Source organism: Pecten maximus, chromosome 8, assembly GCF_902652985.1.
Source record: "Pecten maximus chromosome 8, xPecMax1.1, whole genome shotgun sequence".
NCBI lineage: Eukaryota > Metazoa > Mollusca > Bivalvia > Pectinida > Pectinidae > Pecten > Pecten maximus.
In genome coordinates this window covers 7,783,767-7,792,879 of record NC_047022.1, presented here as the reverse complement: position 1 = coordinate 7,792,879, position 9,113 = coordinate 7,783,767, and the positions used below count along the sequence as shown (strand labels likewise).

The 9,113-nt window shown below is 36.1% G+C and overlaps 1 long non-coding RNA gene across 1 annotated transcript; it reads right to left on the bottom strand.

Annotated features, from left to right (window-relative positions):
• Positions 1 to 362: 362 nt before the first annotated feature.
• On the bottom strand, positions 363 to 8,293 carry LOC117333255. Its single transcript, XR_004533862.1, has 3 exons — positions 8,168 to 8,293; positions 6,222 to 6,357; positions 363 to 2,111 (listed from the first exon to the last, which is right to left on the bottom strand). It is a non-coding gene; the product is annotated as an uncharacterized LOC117333255 (long non-coding RNA).
• Positions 8,294 to 9,113: the final 820 nt, after the last annotated feature.

Sequence of the window (9,113 nt, the reverse complement as noted above, 5' to 3'; positions counted from 1 at the left end):
GACCACTGGTCCAGTGGTAGAGTTGCTATCCGTGATTAGCACAGTCACAGGGAATAATTCAAACAAGATGGCTCGTGGCATTATTGACCTGGTTGATTATGATCGGAAGGTGACTTTCGCCTTATTGTCCTAGAACGATGGCTCTTGCCTCATGGCTCAAGGACGATAGATGTCGCCTCATAGCTCAAGGATGGTGACTATCGCCTCATAGCTCAAGGATGGTGACTATCGCTTCATAGCTCAAGGGTGGTGACTATCGCCTCGCTGCTCAATGAAAGTGAACATCGCTTCATGGTCCCAGGACGGTTCCTCTCGCTTTATATACCCAGTAATAAAATCAAGATGATGTTGAAGCTTCGAGCGTTTATTGGCGAATTTATACAGTTTAGAAAATAATACAGCAGATTACGAAAATTACAAAGTCATAAATGATACAGTGTCATTCATCATCACATCAACAGTTGATGTGGTAGAACATGACTTATATTTGACAAAAAACTGTTAATCAGTCTTCGAATGACAAGAACGTTTTATTAATGAAGTTCTATATGAAACGATGTAATATAAATGGTTTTCAAATCTGATATTTTGATATTCGTTATACGATTATAAGATATGATTTTAATTTTGAGTACAAAGATCCCATGCTTTCATTATATAATCATTAGTTAAATATTTGTTTAAAAAAAAAATTTTTTTTTTTAGTATAATAACATGAAAACACACATAGAAAAACTTTTGTAGATAAACATACATACATGTACAAAAAAAAATTAGCAGTAAATTGACTGTTATATCCTTAAAAAAATTAAAACAGATACGAAGAACAAGATGATTTACTGCTGAATGATAAACCCGTCGTAATCTCGCATCTTAACTTCGCCGAAAATGTCAGCCCGAATTTCCTCTGGCTATGCCACCATGTCCTGTATGGTGTCAAGGTCAATGGAAACTCGGGCTACGAGAACGTCAAAATGTTTGAATAAAACAACGTATGGGGATTTAATATATCGTCGTAGGATTCATACCGATATATTTGGCAGCATTTTCTGAAAAAAGTGTTGGTCGATTTACTGCATATTTTTGCATTATCTTAATTAATAGTAAGGATACACATTGCCTATATAGGTATGATTACTGCATATATAACCTACCCATCTCATGTTGCCGTGTTTACATCGAAGACTATCGATTAATTTCATGATTGGTATAATTGTTAATCAACAGAGTCTCCTTTGGGCAAAATAAAACTCCGAATTATTCTCAAGATATTTCACAAACAGATATTCTTACTTGTTTTTCGGGAGGGAAATCATAATGACTTCAGGATACAAAAATAACATTTGAAATCAGAATAGTTAATATATATATATATATGTATATAGTATGCGTAAGACAACATAATTGATATGGTTACAGTAGACTTTCTATCCAATCCAAACTAATTTCTATCTTCTGAAATCTGAGAAACGTCAAAGAAAGAAAGAGAAAAAAATAGATAAGAACAAGCAATATTTACAAAAATCTGCAATTTCTAACAGGAAGAAATGGTCATGAATATTAAATAAGATCACATTAAACTTTGCGTTTCCGCCGTTGTTAAAGCTAACCTGGTTAAGCATTTCCCTTTGATTTCAGTTCTTTGCTACTCTTTCAAACATAGTGATATACTATATAATACTTTTGTTTGGGTTTGGGAATATTTCAAATACTGAAATGTCATATGAATATGTACTTTTGTGATAATCTAGTTTTGCAAGCTTCGTTTAGTCTTTCTTCATTTGTTTCTGTGGCGTCTGGTAAACCGTTGAACCACACCATGTATCCGCTCCAACAAGACAAAATGAGGGGAGGCCATCTTGAACATCACATATCTGATAATTGTTGCCGAATCTAGACAGTCACGTGAATCGCGATTTCTACCGGAAAATTTATCCAGCGAAATTGAACCAAGTTCAGGCGTATCTATGGCTGGTTCCATACCGTGTCTTCTTGTTAACGATCGTTGATAATTTCAGGTAGTGGTGCCTTGGTGCGTTCAGGCCATGTTGCTGTTGTTGATAGTGGTATTGGTAGCGGTGGCGGCGACGTTCGAAGTTGGCATGATATATCTGTGATATAAAATTGTATTTATATAATTATAATATGTACACACATGGGTATAATATAATGTTACAATATAAACACTTAGATAAACGATAATTAAAAAATAACCATGTGTCCAAGTTTTTCGATTTCATTTCATTTCTAGTATTTGTTCTTTATGCAGACAAATATCTAACTCCATAAAAAGAAACAATTTCTAATCAACGTCGTTATACATAAGACTCAACCATTAAGCGTGATTCGAAGTAATTACAGACTATTCATGATGTAAGTTTTCACTTTGACCGTATTACTTTGACGTTTAATGTATTGATTTCTTGTTTGATGGGTCAAGTTGTCCTTGACCTTTGAACACAAATGATCTTGACATTTGATCCAGTCACCTTGATCAGTGGTCAATTGACTTCACGTTGAATTGTGACAAATTCGATTCAAAACGTCATCAGAAAGTGTTCGTCAGTGAAAAGACACCGATTTGACTATGGTCTCTTGAGCACAGGTGCCTGACTCGTTTTATAAAATAATAACATATAAGAGTACATATACTCTTATATGTTATTATTTTATAAAATGAGTCAGGCACCTGTGCTCTTGACCAAGTTAGCGTAGCTGGAGGATCATTGATGCGTCGTGTAAGAGGGCATGACCTTTATGGGGGTCCTTTGAAATTTAGACTTTAAATGTTGCCATTTGATCGTATTTTGGATAGTTCTTACCAGATCAATCCGTATACAGATCATAAACACCAAACTGGGTCACGCTAATATGTTCTATTTCCATGACGTCATGGGAATTCGAATCATATGTACATTGATTCGACATTTAACGGTCAGAACGTCATCTGTGATGCTTTGTTTATTCATTATTCAAATTATATGTTCAATTTCTATCACACGGTCGGTATTGTGAAAGTTCGTAATAGAAATAACTTTTATTGTTATATTATCATTTTTTTCCAGTTTTTACCTCAATTGTCCGGATAAGTCTATGTATACACATCAAGCTTCAAGCGTAGTTAACACTACATTTGACGATTAACAAGAGTTAAAGAATTCAGAACAAATGTCGAGTGTTTGACTTTAATGTACATACATAGGAATGCAATGTGCAAGCATGGGCCTATGTGTTTACACAGGATCTACGCGTCTGCCATTGATCTTGACCCTTGGTCAGATGGCTTGTTTATCTCCAAACCATTTTTCTTTGTAAAGTGTTTTTGTCCTTGACCTTGACTTGTTTGGCACGATGACCTTGAGTGATCTCGGTCAGTAGAACTCTTGTTTAAATTCCGATCAACTTCCTTGAGACCTTGACTTCTGATCAGTTGACTTGTGAATTCTGACCAACTTTGCTTTATAATTCCCTAACAAAATATTTACAGTAATTCTGAAATGATTTGACCTTGACCTTATGACATACTGACCTTAATATTTGACCTTAGCATGTAATTTTCAGAACTGAATAGATTAACTAAATTCCAATCGACGGACGTACTAGAGCATACTTATCTCTGATAAGCACATGTGATATGAAATGTTACATAAAGCAGATTCAAGTTCCATATTCTATTGTAACGTGTTCTTGTAATATGGTACCTTGTAATATGGTACCTTGTAATATGGTACCTTCTAATATGGTACCTTGTAATATGGTACCTTGTAATATGGTACCTTGTAATATGGTACCCTGTAATATGGTACCCTGTAATATGGTACTCTGTAATATGGTACCCTGTAATATGGTACCTTGTAATATGGTACCTTGTAATATGGTACCTTGTAATATGGTACCTTGTAATATGGTACCCTGTAATATGGTACCCTGTAATATGGTACCCTGTAATATGGTACCCTGTAATATGGTACCCTGTAATATGGTACCCTGTAATATGGTACCCTGTAATATGGTACCTTGTAATATGGTACCCTGTAATATGGTACCCTGTAATATGGTACCTTGTAATATGGTACCTTGTAATATGGTACCTTGTAATATGGTACCCTGTAATATGGTACCCTGTAATATGGTACCTTGTAATATGGTACCTTGTAATATGGTACTCTGTAATATGGTACCCTGTAATATGGTACCCTGTAATATGGTACCCTGTAATATGGTACCTTGTAATATGGTACCCTGTAATATGGTACCCTGTAATATGGTACCTTGTAATATGGTACCTTGTAATATGGTACCTTGTAATATGGTACCTTGTAATATGGTACCTTGTAATATGGTACCCTGTAATATGGTACCCTGTAATATGGTACCTTGTAATATGGTACCCTGTAATATGGTACCTTGTAATATGGTACCTTGTAATATGGTACCTTGTAATATGGTACCTTGTAATATGGTACCTTGTAATATGGTACCTTGTAATATGGTACCCTGTAATATGGTACCTTGTAATATGGTACCTTGTAATATGGTACCCTGTAATATGGTACCTTGTAATATGGTACCCTGTAATATGGTACCCTGTAATATGGTACCTTGTAATATGGTACCTTGTAATATGGTACCCTGTAATATGGTACCTTGTAATATGGTACCCTGTAATATGGTACCTTGTAATATGGTACCTTGTAATATGGTACCCTGTAATATGGTACCTTGTAATATGGTACCCTGTAATATGGTACCTTGTAATATGGTACCCTGTAATATGGTACCTTGTAATATGGTACCTTGTAATATGGTACCCTGTAATATGGTACCTTGTAATATGGTACCTTGTAATATGGTACCCTGTAATATGGTACCTTGTAATATGGTACCTTGTAATATGGTACCCTGTAATATGGTACCCTGTAATATGGTACCGTGTAATATGGTACCTTGTAATATGGTACCCTGTAATATGGTACCTTGTAATATGGTACCTTGTAATATGGTACCCTGTAATATGGTACCTTGTAATATGGTACCCTGTAATATGGTACCCTGTAATATGGTACCTTGTAATATGGTACCTTGTAATATGGTACCCTGTAATATGGTACCTTGTAATATGGTACCTTGTAATATGGTACCCTGTAATATGGTACCCTGTAATATGGTACCCTGTAATATGGTACCTTGTAATATGGTACCCTGTAATATGGTACCCTGTAATATGGTACCCTGTAATATGGTACCCTGTAATATGGTACCCTGTAATATGGTACCCTGTAATATGGTACCCTGTAATATGGTACCCTGTAATATGGTACCTTGTAATATGGTACCTTGTAATATGGTACCTTGTAATATGGTACCCTGTAATATGGTACCCTGTAATATGGTACCTTGTAATATGGTACCCTGTAATATGGTACCTTGTAATATGGTACTTTGTAATATGGTACCTTGTAATATGGTACCCTGTAATATGGTACCCTGTAATATGGTACCTTGTAATATGGTACCCTGTAATATGGTACCCTGTAATATGGTACCTTGTAATATGGTACCTTGTAATATGGTACCCTGTAATATGGTACCCTGTAATATGGTACCTTGTAATATGGTACCCTGTAATATGGTACTTTGTAATATGGTACCTTGTAATATGGTACCCTGTAATATGGTACCCTGTAATATGGTACCCTGTAATATGGTACCCTGTAATATGGTACCTTGTAATATGGTACCTTGTAATATGGTACCCTGTAATATGGTACCCTGTAATATGGTACCCTGTAATATGGTACCCTGTAATATGGTACCTTGTAATATGGTACCCTGTAATATGGTACCTTGTAATATGGTACCTTGTAATATGGTACCCTGTAATATGGTACCCTGTAATATGGTACCCTGTAATATGGTACCTTGTAATATGGTACCCTGTAATATGGTACCCTGTAATATGGTACCCTGTAATATGGTACCTTGTAATATGGTACCTTGTAATATGGTACCTTGTAATATGGTACCCTGTAATATGGTACCCTGTAATATGGTACCTTGTAATACGGTACCTTGTAATATGGTACCCTGTAATATGGTACCCTGTAATATGGTACCTTGTAATATGGTACCTTGTAATATGGTACCCTGTAATATGGTACCCTGTAATATGGTACCTTGTAATATGGTACCCTGTAATATGGTACCCTGTAATATGGTACCTTGCGACAGCCATTAGGATTCCTCCGACTCCGTGGAGTACCAGGCCAACGACACACATTGCAAATGACCACGATTTGTCGAAGAAGCGTTCAAGATTACCCGCAAAGACGCTCACGGAGATCAGGATGCATAACGCTGGAAGAAGATAGAACATACAAATATGTATATATGCGATGTTATTTTGGTAAAACCTTTTAGCCACTCGTGTGGCTGATATTTTCATATTTTTCACTCGTGCTGCGCACTCGTGAAAATATCAAAATATTAGCCCCACTCGTGAAATATATTTGGTATTACTGAAGACACTGTTAGATATCCTCTTTTACCAGTGAAATATAAAAAATTATTCATTCAATAAAAGTGATATTTTTCATATCATATTAGTGAAAAATATCACTTTTGCCTGACCTATATGTCAGCACCTGGACAGGGAGAACTACTTTTTTGTTTACAAATTATCGCTGAAGGCCTAATTAGCATATGGGGTAGGTTTTTCATTGATACAAATGTACTAAACAGAATATCTAACAGTGTCTTCAGTAATACCAAATATATTTCACTCGTGTGGCTAATATTTTGTATATCAGATACTAAAATAAAATTTAACAATGGTAGTCATATGTTTGTATTTTATACAATCAATAAGTTTTTAAACGATGCTATTAATTATATAAAGATGTGAATGAAATAATACCACAGGCGTCTGCATCTAATTACTATTTATAGAAAGAGTTCTGCTATATCTAGAGTATGAGTAGAAGCTAATATTTTCTCTATAAATAATAACCAGATACAGTCACCTGTGGTTATACATACGTACATCATGAACATTATAAAATACCCACCGAGAACTGTTTAATCATCGTAATACTAGCTGCCAGGATTATGTGTGCAATAGTGATATTTCAACCACAATACCCTGTGTTATTCCACTCTCAAGACATAGAGGTTACACAACGAGTGGTTGTTGGATGTGGAATTCATTTCACACGAGTAAGTTATTTTTTAAAAGTTACAAAAGACACGAGCTTTAGCGAGTGTTTTTTGCAACTTTTAAAAAATAACTTACGAGTGTGAAATAAATTCCATATCCAACAATTTCGAGTCGTGTGACCTGTTTCTACCACAATAATATCGGCTGGAATCAAAGGGAAACGTGGCCAAGTATAATTTCGCGTATGCAAATAAAGTGTACCGGTGACGTCAGGGAACCGGTGATGTGACGGCATAAGATTATTGATGATGTCAATAACAATTGCAGCTTGGGTCAAAGTTCACCGTGTTAGCCAATCAAAATGCGTACAGAGTTTATACCACGTGTGGTATAAACAGATTGTTAATCAACAGCTGTAATGATTAACTGATGGTCTGAGAGTTGAATAACACAGGGTATTGTGGTAGAAATTGTATTATAAGTGTGCCGACTGTTGGATAAATATATGTTATATACCACAAGTGATATATAACCTTCCAGTCTTTTGATTGGTCAAGTATTCCAACTTTGACCCGAGCTGCAATGTTATTGACGTCATCAATAATCGAATGACGTCACATCATTGAGTCCCGGCCGGCATGTACACCTTATTTGCATACGCGAAATAAGACTTGACCACGTTTCCCTTTGATTCAGGCCTATATTATTGTGGTAGAAACAGGTCACACAGCTCGTGATTTTTAGATATGGAATTTATTTCACACGAGTAAGTTATTTTTTAAAAGTTACAAAAGAAACTCGCTAAAGCTCGTGTCGTTTGTAACTTTAAAAAAGAACTTACTCGTGTGAAATGAATTCCATATCCAACATCCACTCGTTGTGTAACCTCTATTTATCCAAGTCAATTAAGCATGCAATCTCTCTCTCTCTCTCTCTCTCTCTCTCTCTCTCTCTCTCTCTCTCTCTCTCTCTCTCTCTCTCTCTCTCTCTCTCTCTCTCAAGTGTACTCACCCGTGACGAAGTTTACTATGCTTATTGCTATGTAAGCTCTATCCTTCGTCAATCTTTTACTGACAACATGCATCACTGGCAGGACTAAAACTGCAAAACCGAACAGGGCTCCAAGTATTCCAAACGCTCCTGAAGTTTTCATCCAACCTAGTTAACAAATAAGTCACTGTTTTAGTGTGCGTGTATTACCAATATCTTAGTGTGCGTGTCTCACCATTGTCTTATTGTGCATGTATTACCAATGTCTTAGTGTGTGTGTATTACCAATATCTTAGTGTGCGTGTCTCACCATTGTCTTATTGTGCATGTATTACCAATGTCTTAGTGTGTGTGTATTACCACTGTCTTAGTGTGTGTGTATTACCACTGTCTTAGTGTGTGTGTATTACCACTGTCTTAGTGTGTGTGTATTACCACTGTCTTCGTGTGCGTGTGTTACCACTGTCTTAGTGTGTGTGTATTACCACTGTCTTAGTGTGCGTGTATTACCAATATCTTAGTGTGCGTGTCTCACCATTGTCTTATTGTGCATGTCTTACCACTGTCTTAGTGTGTGTGTATTACCACTGTCTTAGTGTGTGTGTATTACCACTGTCTTATTGTGCATGTATTACCAATGTCTTAGTGTGCGTGTATTACCAATATCTTAGTGTGCGTGTCTCACCATTGTCTTATTGTGCATGTATTACCAATGTCTTAGTGTGTGTGTATTACCACTGTCTTAGTGTTTGTGTATTACCATTGTCTTATTGTGCATGTATTACCACTGTCTTAGTGTTCGTGTCTTACCACTGTCTTAGTGTGCGTGTATTACCACTGTATTAGTGTGTGTGTCTTACCACTGTCTTATTGTGCATGTATTACCAATGTCTTAGTGTGCGTGTATTACCAATATCTTAGTGTGCGTGTCTCACCATTGTCTTATTGTGCATGTAATACCAATGTC